The sequence below is a fragment of the Gymnogyps californianus genome, chromosome 4 (assembly GCF_018139145.2).
Source record: "Gymnogyps californianus isolate 813 chromosome 4, ASM1813914v2, whole genome shotgun sequence".
In the NCBI taxonomy this organism is placed as follows: Eukaryota; Metazoa; Chordata; class Aves; order Accipitriformes; family Cathartidae; genus Gymnogyps; species Gymnogyps californianus.
This window is the reverse complement of record NC_059474.1, coordinates 83,619,932-83,634,186: the sequence shown is the minus strand read 5'-3', so window position 1 is coordinate 83,634,186 and position 14,255 is coordinate 83,619,932.

Below are 14,255 nucleotides of genomic sequence, written 5' to 3'. Positions count from 1 at the left end.
GCAATTCAGAGAGCGCTTCATTTCCCCTAAAACTCATTAGTATAACTTGGATTTTGAAAAAGTAAAGCCTTAATAGCTGCCAGTTAGTATTCTTCTTACTTGGAAGGTTGGAAATACTTCTTAATTAGATTGCAGAAATATTTTTTGAAACCTTTTCCTTTTTCTGCCTTTCTGCTGATAGATCTTCTGTTTCTGTCTTTGAATTTACAGGTATTCCTTATGTCGTTTCACCTGCTGCGTGAAATCCTTACGGCTCCTAGCTTATGGTTGGCATTAAGATGGACTTGCCTCTTCTTCTATTTGTTTAATGCACGTTATAGCAAGTCAATTATTTTAAGCCAGTCTGACTTTCTTTCCTGAAAATGGGCTTGTGCTCTTGGCTATCTAGTCCAGTGTTTGTGAGTGAGTCTCAATTATTTAATTCTTTCCTGTTTGCTTTTTGAAACAGGTATAATAAAACCAGTAACATCTCCAGTATGCGTCTGGACTTCAGTACATGAAGCTCACGAATGTTTTGTCATCTGCATGAAGGTCGTCCAGGCTGTGAACCATTTTTCTGTAAAAGTACTGGTTTTTTTTTCCTCCCAGATGTTAGATGTTTACTGAGGCTATAATTCAGCTCCTGGGTGCAGCGTATCGGTCTGTATCGGATATCACTTAGTGCCCCCATCTGGCACTTACTGTGTCAGATGGCTGATCCGCAAATTCCCAGCCTGTTTAGCTATGAAAGAGCAGAGATTCGCAAACGGGTAAAGCTCTTTCTCACACCCAGAACTGGTGCGGGGTAGTCAGGGTAGCAAATGTTATTCTGTGTGTTTGGAGCAGTAAGCAGCTGAGCAAAACTCAAAGGGCTTCAAATTCTTCCCGATGGAAAACTTCCCTTTTGGAAGTTTTCAGATAAATGTCCCCGTGGCATGTGACGAGAACTGCAACGCGGGACTCTCGTTGTCCTCAGTTTCTTCTTGAGGCCAGGTTCCTGCGCGAGTGCCATCTCCCACGGTGCGGCAGTTGTCTCTGCCCTCGTTGAGCCAGTGGGAATGATTGCTTGTGACTACAGATGCGGTGTGGTTAGCCATTTCTGCAAAGTGAAGTCAACTTTTACGAAGCGAATATTTTACTTACCAAAAATCTCTGTTGCTATGAAAATTATCCTTGATGAGTACTTTCAGTCTACCCTCTCTCGATGCTGTTGATGTTCCCAGCTAGCACCGATACTGTGAGCTTTTAGCAGGGTGAGCTGAAAGCTAACCACCCTTTTTTCCACACTCAGTTGAGACTTTGTTGAGGCCTCTTTGGCCTCTGAAATGCAATGTCTGCAGAGATGACTGGTGTCAGTTAATGAGTTTTATTCGCAGCTAGGAGGATTCCTTTTGCATCCATGCAATGTTGTTTGCATCCGCACGCGCGCACACGAGATCCTTTTCTAGCAGGACGTTTGGATGTGGATGTGCATGTGTGTTATGTTGGTAACTGACTATAATGAGTTATTGCTTGGTGTTTAGTTTTTAATAAATTACTGCAATGGCAAATGACTGCAAGACAGCTAGAAATGCTCAGACAGCACTTGTCCAGCCGAAACACCACAGAACTTATTATCAGCCTTCTGCCACGGACTTGACGTGAGGGGTTCCTAGCCAGGACAAAGAAACTGTTTGTTCTCCTTCTTCTGTCCCCTGATGCAATGGTCAGCGTGTAAATTTAACTGTTACAGATTCCTCTGGCACTAAAGGAACTACGTAAATACACAGATGTCCTCTCCCAAATGTTTCTGGAGGTAGGATGGTAGATTGTAATCTGTCCTTCAAAGAAAATGTTGGTGCAGTGTGTAGCTGAATCTTGACAGAGGTGTCAGGAGAGCTAGCGTAACACTCATCTTCATTTGACAAAAGGGGCTAAATTTTTCAAACAGCTATTTTTTTCAGTGAAAATTCCATTCTTCTTCCACCCCCCCTCCCCCCCCCAAAAAAAAGAATGTATTAGTTTTTTAAATTTATAGATAACATGTATTGATTGTGAGGGAGAAACTTCAATTTATCTTAAAGCACAGGATTTCCACTACACTGGTATAAATTCAAACAGTCTGTACTGCAATTAGCAGTTCCATTATCTCCTCTTTACAATTTTCTCATTGCTGCTCTCACTTAAGAATTATCTGGGTACCTTAAGTGACACGGCTTGTATCTCATTTTTCTCCTTACCTTCTCTGCAGGAATTGCTTGACAATTGCATAAATTGTTGGTTTTGAAAACTTTTTAACACTTTTTTTTTTTTAGTTTAGAAAGGAGTTTTAAAATCAATAAGAGCAGCTTACAAAGCCAGGCTTCAGTGGAATATGTTTTTCTTTTGAAGTTAAGAGCTTGTAAAGAAATTCATGTTGTCTCATAGTAATTTAGAGGAAAACTATTTTATTTTAATTTGGTAAACAAAAACAAGCAATGGCAAGGCAAACAGAACACAGCAGCATCACTGCTAAGGATTTTGACACATTTATTACTGCATAATTTGCTTTAGTCCCTTGATATTCTGCTGGCTTTGGATCATTTCGTTTTCATGATCTGTTTTTTTCACTATCCAGCAACAATGTTTACTTTCCTTGTCAGTGTAATTCTGCCAATTAGCATCCTTTTTTTTTTTTTACATCAGCTTAATTTTTTATAATGTTGTCTTTACCTTATGGCAGAAATTTTAGCTGTTTACTTCTTATTCTCAGCAGAATGGGAGAGCAATAAGTGTCTAAATGGAGGACCATGAATTTCTTGTTAAGGTTTCCAGATTTGCAGGGTGTTTGCTAACTGGTTTTTGAATCATTTTAGTATCACTGCCTATGATGGGTTCTGTTTGTTTTTCAAATGAGACAGGCAATGAAATACTTGATTTTTGAAAGATGGCAAAATTGTCCCTTAATTCTTAGCAGTATAGTGATGAGTCAGTTGTTAATATTAACAGTACGTCTACAAACGTCATGTGTGAAAGAGGACCTCTTTCACCAGGCAACGTACAGATGCCTAATGAGAAACAGTCTTGCACCCAAAAGCCCGCAATGGGAAGGCCGCAGGTGAGTAATGAAGAGAGTACCAGAGAGAGAAAGCCCAGAGCAGCACATCAGCATTGTCAGTGCAGAGGGAAGGAGAAATGTTGAGAACTGCTCAGTTTGTTTCTCTCCAAAAAACAAAGCAGCATTGAGTTCTTCTTATTTTGCCTTTTGGATTCTGACACTGGGACGAGTGTAAAGCAGGACGCTTGAATAGAAGTCCCAGAGACGCGACATATTGAGGAACTCGGAGGTGATGTGCTACTTGGACTCAAGTCATTTTTGGTGGTCAGCAAATGTGTCCTGGTCATGTTACCCCTTCAGTCGCGGGTTTGTCCGCATACATCTTTTAGTCTGAACGCCCCGCAATATCCCTGCTTGCGGGTAGGGGATCCCAACATCCCACAGCGAGTGTCTGTGGTGTCATAATGTGGCCGTGCCCATCCCTATGGTGTAGCCCCTTCACTGTGATAACTGCTGCTGCTCTTTTTACAGGTCCCGTTCAGGTCAGAAGGAGGAGAAGAGCACCTGCCCTGTTGGAGCTGCTCCAACTTCAGATTCAGTTTAAGTGCTACAGAATAGAAGCTTCAGAGACATCGTGTCTGTACTGGGAAGCCCTTTCTGTGCTTCGAGAGCTTCGGTAAGGAGAATCCAAGTATATCTCGGAGCCTAGCCCGGAGTCCTGATAGGGTTTTTCACCGAAACAGGATAGCTTTCATCCTTTATTATCTCAGGTTTAAATGTTGCCTCCCTCCATCCAGAAGTAGTAAGGCACAGTGTGGTTTCTAGAGCTTGCTGATGACCTACTGTCCTTAAAACACCTCTGAATGGCACGAGACTCTCCCCAGGTTGTTCCACTTTCCTGCCAGCAAACAGGCAGCTGGAGCTTAAATCTGGAGCGCCTGCCTTAAGTTATATGGTTCTCGGCTGGATGCCACCGGATTGGGTCTCCTGACCCAAGTGGAACAACACAGTTCTCTTCTTTAGGGAGGAAGAATTCAGAGACGACTTCTAGGATAACTATAAAAGAAACCATTGGTAGTAACAGCCCTAATCTGCAGTTTTAAAAACCCTGTGAGGAAAAACCAAAGTGCCGAGCGTTTCCTGAACAGATCACCTTTTATCAGCAATTAAAGAGCATGGTGAAAAGGAATTGCCTCACCCGGTCTAGCCTCAAGTTGTGAAGAGATTGCTGATCAGTGACAGTGAGATGAAGGCGGCAGAGGTTGTGATAAGCTTGAAAAGGCAGGGTTGGAATCTGGTTTAGAGTACATGCGAATGCTGAACGTTATTTTTATGGCATGGGTTTAGAGAGAAAATGATGCCAAGCGAGTGCAAGTCCTCAGAAGAGAGCTGCTTGTAAGAGTGAGAAGATGACGACCTTAGGAAGGGGAAGAAGAATTCCAGGCAGCTCATTTCCATAGTGAAGAGAGGCGGCTCAGTCCCAGATGTCTGCAGTGATGAGACAGGAGGGTAAGTCAAAGATGGCATCTGTAGTGAGAGAGTCTTGGAAGTCACTGCTGATAGGAGTATCCCCAGGGCTCTGAATGAGGTATCAGGAACAGCGTGTGTAACTACAAAATTCCGGCCTCAGACTTGGTGCAGGAGAGATTTTTGCTAATAAGCAGCAGAAAACAGAGAGAGGAAAGCAGTTTTCTGACAGTGTTGAAATGCTGCAGCAAGATGCAGGGCCTTTGTCAGTGTAGTTTTGCTTTGCCATCCCTTTATAAAGATATTCTAGCTTTGTAACCAGCTGTGTGTTTGCTGCAATTTGTGCTTCTGTTTCCAAGCAAGCGTCCTGAGCCTGGAGCTCCAGCACAGTGCAGAAAGTTGTGGTTCAGTGAATGGATGTAGGGAGTGGTGTTTTCCACCACAGAGAGAGAGAGCCTCACAATGGACTGGAAATAATTTATCTTCTGCAAATGCCCTGTTCGTTCATTAAGTCTTCCTTTCACATCTCTCGGTGTAACTTGGCTGTTAGGGTAGAGCAGTGACAGTGCCACACAACGAACACATGTGCAGGCACACGCCAAACAAGTGGCAAAGGGTATGATTTGCAGTCTGTGGTGTGCACTGATGTCTGGTGCTCCTGCAGGCCCTTGGGCAAATGAAATGAAAGCCATTCTACCAGCAGGACTCTGCCGCCGGTCTGCGTACCGCCGTACCTCGTAAGGTAAAGAAAGCAGGCGGTACCGGCTCTGCGGGACCTTTGTCCTGCCTGTCTCCACTGTTTGTGGAAGGTCCAGCGCGTGGAATAGAAGAATATTTCTATTACTGCCTGAAACAGTTTTGTTAGACGTGAGGATTGAAGTAAAGGGCCACAAATGCAGTCTGAGCCCTCGGCCGAGCTACGGGGACAGACGTTTTCCTTCCGTTTAGGGAGCCGGGGTGCCGACAGCTTCGGAGGCACGTGTCCAGGGAGATGAAACGTTCATTATTTCCTCAGTGGAAAAAAAAGCATGCCGCTGAGCGCTGCGAAGGGGAGATGAGAGAATTATTTCTATGCGGCATCTGCTAGTCTGGTACATGTGGCTGAAGACTTGATTTCTTGTTAATCGAATAGCTGGGAATGATTGATAGCAGTTACCAGGTTTTTAACGCCTGTAAGCATTGTCTACCAGATTAGAGCAAAAATACTTATCTGGAGGCTCTATCTCTGTCTTCAGAAAGGGCGAGTCTCTTCCAGCTCTTCTAAAGGTCTGTCTTGACTGTGACAGTCCCTGTCTGAAAGTCTGGAAGAGCCCTGTTGTAGGGCGACAATTTGGGAGTGCGACGCGGTGAGAAAACACGAGGGTGCTGCTCCTCTGCTGAGCTCCCTGCTCCACCTCTGCCGGCCCCTGCTGCAGCGTACCCAGAGGGCAGGAGGAGTGTGATGTGTGTGTGTGTGTGGTGAGGGGGGTGGAAGCAGGGTTGCATGGGAGCTGTTGATGAAATCAAAGCTCAGGGGAACTCTTAGGACATGTGAATTATTGCAAGGCAGTCATGAGTAAGAGAGGGCTGTGTATCATGCCCCTGGATGTTTGGTGACACCCAAATTAATTCCTATTTTTGGGAGGTGGTTGCTGTTGCTATAATCCCCAGAACAGCCAACGATTCTATCTTTGGACCTCGACAGCTGTTGGAAAGCTCAGTATTTGCAAACTGAGAGTGTTTATTAAACCACAGCACAGGAAGTTTTACAGTGTGGGTAAAGCACATATGGTCCCTGGCTTTCAAAAATTGCTTTACTAAAATTGTGAAGAGATAGCATAGCTGTAGGAAATTTTTCTTCCTCTTTCTTCCTTTTTTTATTCTTTCCTTTGACAGAAAACATGTCTATGGTGATCTTTGAGACTGAAGACTCTAAGAAAGCTCCTTGCCCGTGGTGGGGCAAATAGCTGTTACAGTTTTCAGGCAGTTCTTTCTGGTTGTCAGCTGCTGGTGCAAATTCAGACCAGAGTGCTATACGGTGTATAATGCCCGAATGTATATGGTGTTCAGTTCTGTTTAGTCCAAGCTGGTATAAGAAAGGTATTGATTCATCCCTGGAAACTGAAGCTTGCCTGATGCTAAATCTAAAATATACCGTGGTGAGAAAGCAGGAGGTTAGAGAAATGCAAGTACAGCTGTTACTTCCATGCCCTGTTGATCGGAGAAGTTATGTGTAGACAGGTGTGTATATTTTCCCAGTCATTTAGGATTTTTCTTCTTCCTCTTGAGACAGAGTGATTTCTATACTTAGCATTCAAAATATGGAAGGTGGTGGAGCAGCTTGTTTATTCTCACGGAAGCCGTCAGCTCGGATCTCCTCATCTTTGGCAAACACCGTACGCCTACTTGTCTGAGGCATCAGCACCCACACGCTCAGTGGGACTGAGCGCCTGCAAGCCTTGCTGTGACCCTACGGCAGGATGGGGGGGATACTTAGTACCTTTTCAGTATCGCTTCCTTTTCCGAGGGACAGTTCACAAATAGTTTAACATCTCAGTCAAACTGGTGGCTGTATGTAAGGACAGCAGCAGAGCCACAGTAAAAAAGAAAAGATCTGAACTGAAAGATAGGCCAGGAGGATTCTGCCACAGCCTTGCGGTCAATCGCTTATTCCCATGCTGTGGTTTGGGGCACTGATGAACAGGGAACTCATTAAATGAGCTGTCTGCTGAAGGAATCCTGAAATAAAGCAATTTTCTGCATCAGAGGAGCTTTCCGAAGATGTGTCTGCCTGGGATTTTGAGAAAAGTTCCCGTGCTGTCTTTCTTAGCACCACAGGCAGGTGAAAACTGCACGAAATACAATGACACAGAACCAGTTTGCTCTCACTGAAGAGGGGCAAGAGGAGGAGGAGGGATACCGTAATTGGTTATAGATTTGCAGTTTGCCAATCCTGCCAGTGCGGAAGTGGCATAGCAGAATTCTTCTGGCTTCAGTGACAGCGACACTGGCCTGCTGTTCCCATGAAGGGCGGCGGCTGTGAGTTCACGCCAAGGTTTTCAAAACTGACTTGTGGCTAGGCTGCCTCCATGCTTTCGCAGCCCGCTGAGAGTCTCCAACCAGTGCCCGAGGAACAAAGCACCTAAACGTTTTTATCACTTGAAAAAAAACCTTGTGGGTGCGCTGACACGGACTTCTCCAGCACGATTCACGTCAGTGAAGTTAGGGAGAATTCACGTTTGCAGGACCCAGAACTTGGCAGTTCCAGAGCAGTGTCTTTGGTGGGTGCAAAGAGACTTCTTCTCCGTTCTGTTTGACTTGGGCAGTTTTCTAGGTCAAATCTGCTCTGTGGCAGGAAACCCTTCACATTCTTGATGGAATTTAGGACTTCAGTATTCTACAGTAATATGCCGTGTCATCTGATCTGCAGAATCGAAGCTTTAGGCAGAAGGTAACTTTATTTTGCATGAGCTAATGGACGATGAAGAATCAGTTAGGTTTGATCCAGTAAGTACAGTTCAGTCTTGCTTAGTTTTCTCTTATGTGGGATCAAAACTAGTAGTAAATCTACCGACACCAGGTCTTCATCTGAATGTTGAGAAGTTGTAATAGCAAAAGAAATAATTCCCCGGGGACAGATCGAGAGTGAAGGGAGCAATGTATTACACATGGACTGCTTTTGGATCTTGAGTTCCTGAGGTTCCTGGAGACTGCCTATAATTTTATTTTCGGTTAGGAATGGAAAAAGGTTTTGGCAAGATCTTTTTATTGTCTTTAAAAACGTTTTTACTTGCTTGGACTACTGAACAATCCACTTGCTGTCTAGCTGACTTCGCCTCCCAGTTTGCCTGTCTCTCCTCCTCTTCAAAATCCTTCCTGGCTTTTTTACTTTTTCTGTAGTCCAATAGAGTTTTCATTTGCAGTTCCAGGACCTCTAACTAACTGCAGCCTCCCTCGTCACAGGTCTGTGTCGTTACTCCAGTCATCTCAACGCTTCCAGCCCCATCTCTTCTGCCTCTTTCATATTGCCAAGCTCTTTGTTTTGCTCTCTGTAAACACGAACAGCTGTCAAATGCCTTCCCTCTGCAAAAGCTTTTTTCTCAGAAACTATTTCCCTTCTTGATCCTTAATGTCAGCCTCTTTGTGCTCACAGTTACCTGTGTTATCTTCAATATTGTTTCCTGCTCTTTATTCTCTGTTCTGCCTTCATTTTGCAGTTTATGTCCCAACAGAGGTGAGTCACTACTAACAGGAGAGCTAAAATCCATCAGTTCCAAACCCACCACCTTCTCCCACTTGAGCGAAGGAAGGTTCGCCACACCGTGGCTCAGCCACTAGACTCTTAAGCGTGTGTATACATTCATTTAGACTGGTCTCAGCTTTCTGCCTCTTGTGATAGATCTCTGTGCAGGTGGGCAGAAATCTAGGGTTAGCTCGGCTGCTCCCTTTCTTATATCCTCTTTTCTTAAAAAAAAAAAAAAAACCAAACAAGACCAAATCAAAAAAAAACCCAACAGGGTTTATACTGACCTTCAAAGCTGATATTGTCGTTTTTGCTTGAACTTTGCCCCTCTGTGAAATAGATGTAACCTTTTATCTGTTTGGGGTTTTTTGTTTTGGGTTTTTTTTGGGGGGGAGAGGGGAGATGATTCAATAAGGGATTTATAGGGTGTTTTCTAAACAATCAGGTCCAGATCTGAACCATGTTTAAAGTTTAAACTGTTCCATATTTTAAGTATATTCTATCTTTATGTACTCTCCGTGCAAAGAAAAGGTAATTGTTTGCTATTTCCTCTACAAGAATCCTTAAATATTGGAAGAACGCTGAGTTTTGTCCTTCACCCCTCTCCCATCTTCTCTTTCTTAGAAAGCACAAGTCTTTGATGAAGTCAAAGATTTTCCATGATTAAGGACTTCCCTTACAGTGATATGCTCCAAGCCTCTTCTCCTCCCTGTTGCTGTCTTTTAGATATCTTTTGAGTCTGTTCTCAGCTTTCTGAAATTGCGCTGCCCAACTCAAATCGCACTAGTGCTGAAAGGAGTAGAATGATAGTCCTGATAATGTTCCCGACTGTTAATATTACCCTTTCTTTTTGCAACACCATCACTGTTACTACTTTTTCACTGCTCTCCAAACCCCCCAGTTCTATTTTTGCAATATTGTTTGTATAGAGTAATCCCATTTTGTATTTTTACATTTCGTTTGGCCATCTTCCATGCAACACTTAATCCTTGCTGATTCTGGACAATTTCTGTCTTTGAGCAGGGATATTGTACCATCTCCTAAAGCTTGTGTTGTCTCAAATAATTTCCATTACTTGCTCTTATAAACTGTCAAATGATTTCAGGATTAAATCACAGCAAAGAGGACATTTTTCACGATGGATGTAACTTGTAAAAATATTTTAGTAGATTTGACCTCGGACAGAGCTTTGTGTGATCACAAATTGAAGCATCTTCCCCTGAAAACGAACAACTGATAACTAAGTTTTGAATACAGCTTTTGAGTCGGTGTCCAGTGTCCCTGGTTTAAAGTGATTTCCTTCATACCGCCGTTCCTTAGTTCATTAAAGTCAACAGAAAGCACTGTAAAACGCATACTCTTCTCAATACAGTTTATACGTAACTGTTTCCTTTTTCTTTTATTACTCAGGGAGGAGCAGGGGCAGACTGCGCCGCGAGGGAGGCGAGCCAGGACCCAAGCCGGACAGCGGGGCAGGGACCTCCCAAACGAGGGCACAACCCCACGGCATCCAAACGAGAAGAGCAGAGCTGGTCCTGTCCAGGCTCAGCCACCGTCCGGGCATTGCCAGAGCAGCCTGTAGCAACGAGGAAGGGGCTGAAGTCAAGCAAGGTCAGTAAAGCCAGGTATGACGTAGCACACCCACAGCATCGCTCAGGCAAGGGCCTGGGCCTGCGTTTAAATGGGATTTCCGCGTGGTTAGTTTGAGGTGATTGGTGTTTTACAAATCCCCCCTAGCTTTTTGGGAGGATGGTTTTCTGGGGTTTTGTCACCCGATGCTATAGGGACAGGCAGGTTCTTTTAAGGATCCTCGGTAGAATGAGAACAACTGGCCACGGACTGTAGTTATAATGAGAGTTTTATTGTTATAAGAAGATTTCAGCAAACAGCGTAGCTTATCATTACACAGAATTTCTAGCAATTAGAATAGCTTTCCTATTACTTAAAATTTCAGTTACCTAGACTTTTCAGTCACACGGTCCCTCTGCAGATCAGGTTAAATTCTTAATAATCAGCATGCGATAAAATAATCATAATTTAGACACTGATGTTAAAAAGTACACGGGACACTCGATCCGCAGAGGAAGAAGAATGAGGGGAGGCAGGCGGTCTCACAGTACTCTAGCTGACGGCGTTCCCTATATCACACGGGGAAGCATGAAGGCCTTAGCAGTTTGGCCGCTGTTGGATCCACTTCAAAAACCTTTTGGAAAAGCTGATGTGTTTATCCCTCTCAGTTTGGGAGTTTGGTGTTTACCGTCTCAGTAAGTTAGTGGATTGTGAAGAGGCTGCCAGACAATCAATATGTGAGTATTTCGGCTGCAAGAGACAGCAAGCTGCAGGTGGTAATGGCTGCGTAATGATCTTTATCTCTTCCTGTCTGTTCTGTCCTGCCTGAGGACACACTTAATCTTTTTTTTTTTTTTAAAGTAGAAACTGAGGCAACACAATATATTGAGGATTTTAACCATATCCCTGTCATCTATGTACTTCCCTATTTAGTAATGTGCCTCAGCTTTCAAACCCATCTTGTTTTTAACATGGTCTTTTTCCTATTCTGGGCAATTTCTTTTTGATGTCAATAAAGAGCTCTTTACACATTCAGTATTGGTTTCCTATTATTCTTTGTCATAGGGAAAGTTTTCTTTTGAGGCTATTGTCTCTTCCAGTAACTACCAACTCCCCTATACTTCTTTATTCTTGTATTTTTCCAAAGAGATGTTCATCCAGTTTCATGCGTTGGTTGACGTTTTCTTGATCCTGAATACAGTCCAAACATATGTTCTGTGGGAGGACTGCCACTACAGGGAGGTCGAGCACAGATACCAGCGATTTATTGTCCTACCTAAATGGGGATGCCTGCAGAGGAGGGAGGAGCGGAAAGAAACTGAATAACCTCAGCTTCTAGAGCCTGTATGGCAGTATCAAGTTTGGTGACGACAGTGTTGTAGAGCTGGCTTGCTCTGCTGTATTACATCTGTAGGCAGCATAGAACTGTCCAGTAAAACACAAAAAAAAAAATAGAAATGTTTTTTTAATAATTTAAAAATGCCATTCATTTGACCAACTCAGTCTATTGGCATTCAGAGCCTATTTTTAAAATGCTGTCAGGCCCGAATGTAGTTAAAGAAATACGTTTACAGATTTCAGTTAGGGATTTGTTGACTTGGATTTCCACGTTATTTCACAATAATTTGAGGTGTTTGTCTAAAAGCAGAGCAGTACAAGAAGATGAATCAATGGCGTTTAGGCTAACGAGGATGCTTAATGTGTGGGAATTATAAGCATTTAGGAGTCATGTGATGAGGCAGGTTATAAAACATGAGACTCTGGAAACTTAGTACCTTGCTTGTGGCCAAAGGATGTTTGATTCTAATTCAGTTTGAGAGTGGAAGGCATATGTTTATTATTTGGGGTTTTCTTGATAAATGAGAACTGGATCTGTTGTGCTTTGAGGTCTGTAGCCCTCTGAGACGTGGATGGTAACTCGTGAACGCTACCGGTCCCGAGGACGAGCAAGTGGCGTTAAGTTCCCTGTAGAGGTCCTATATGAGAAACAAGTGTCTAATGAAGTACCAGAAACTCTAGTTTTTGATTCAGTCAGTGCTGCTGAAAAAGTCGTTTAGGTATGTCTCAAAAGCCTGCTTGCGAGCATCCTGGGCATGAATAGTAGAGACCTAGGCCTGCTCCTGCTTTTGTGAAATCAATCAGTTGTTAGAGAACCTTGTGACTTGAATAGATGTAAAGCGGATACTTGGAGAGGGTTAAGGCAGGTCAGGTGTTAGAATAATCCTAAATTGCTCCTAGTGGGAGTTGTTCTGTGCTCGTGAAATGAGAGGAAGTAAGGGCATCTCTTAAAAACAACTCAGTTTGGTAAACCTTGAGTTTTTATGATGAAACTCTCAGCCTACCTGTTCAAAGTGCAGTGACATCTAAATGGCTGTGTGGTTGTGAATCACATAACCAAACCTGCTGACTTTTCATTAGTGCACAATAAAATAAAAAGCAGTACATGAAATAACTATCGAACTGGGGCAAGGACTGTCAGGAATGCAGAGGACAAGCTGTGTTCACTGATGTTGAGTTACGAATGTGCCTTTTCTGTAGGGCAAATGGGAAAATGTTGAGAGCTGGTGTCCAGCTAGAAAGCGTCTCCTAAGAAAACTGAAATACTTGATGAAATCTTGTCAGCCTATAGAACTTCCTTTTCCTTTTATCAGTGTCCCCTTGCTTCCTTCCACAAAGGCTAATTACTTCATCTGACAGTGTGTCCAGAACAAACGTTGCTTTTTAAAATAATTTTTTTAAACTTTTTTACGTTTTCTGTTACAGATAGTTACAGATCAGTCAGAGTGGGGTTTGTTGTTTCGGGGTGGCAATCAGAGAACATTCTGAAATTCAATTTTTAAAGAGCAGAACTTTTAAAATTGTCTTACAAGCTTAACATCTGCATTTAGCACAGGCAGTGCCTAGTGAAGGCAAACCATTTGATGGCTTTTACTTCAGCATCCTTCTTCTGCAGTGAAATGGTAGGGTTGTGTCGTGGTTTAAGCCCAGCCGGCAACTCAGCCCCACGTGGCTGCTCGCTCGCTCCCCCCCGCAGGGGGATGGGGGAGAGAATCGGAAGAGTAAAAGTGAGGACACTCATGGGTTGAGATACAGACAGTTGAATAAGTAAAGTAAAAGCCACACATGCAAGCAAAGCAAAACAAGGAATTAATTCACCGCTTCCCATCGGCAGGCAGGTGCTCAGCATCTCCAGGAAAGCAGGGCTCCATCACATGTAACTGTTACTTGGGAAGACAAATGCCATCACTCCAAATGTCCCCCCTTTTCCTTCTTCTTCCCCCAGCTGTATATGCTGAGCATGACGTCCTATGGTATGGAATATCCCTGGGGTCAGCTGTCCCGGCTGTGTCCCCTCCCAGCTCCTTGTGCCCCTCCAGCCTGCTCGCTGGTGGGGTGGGGTGAGGAGCAGAAAAGGCCTTGACTCTGTGTAAGCACTGCTCAGCAATAAGGAAAACATCCCTGTATTATCAACACTCTTTTCAGCACAAATCCAAAACATAGCCCTATACTAGCTGCTGTGAAGAAAATTAATTCTACCCCAGCCAAAACCAGCACAGGCTGTTTTCACCAGCTTGAGCCGAACACTTCAGGGCATTTTTATGTCTTCCTTGCACTAATTTTTAGTACATTTTTGTGTGTGTTTTGCTGAACTGGGATGAACGTGAACATAGACTTTAACATATTCTTGACACATTGCTGAATCATTTGGAAGCACAAAATGACACAGCTTGGACAGGAGCACTGGAGTTCATCTGGTCCTCACTTTCAGTCAGGAAAACACGACTTCGGCAAAAGCTTTTTGAGGAAAAAAACCCCCACCTACTCCAACACAAGGCTGTCTCAAGTATGAGCATATTAAATATCACTCTAAAATCAATAGGTGGCATGCCCTGCAAGATGTATAGCAGCCATGCTTCTCTTCATGCAGGCCACGTTATGACTGGCTTTCTGGGCTGCAAACACACATTACCAGCTCGCATCCAATTTAACATCCACCGCTAT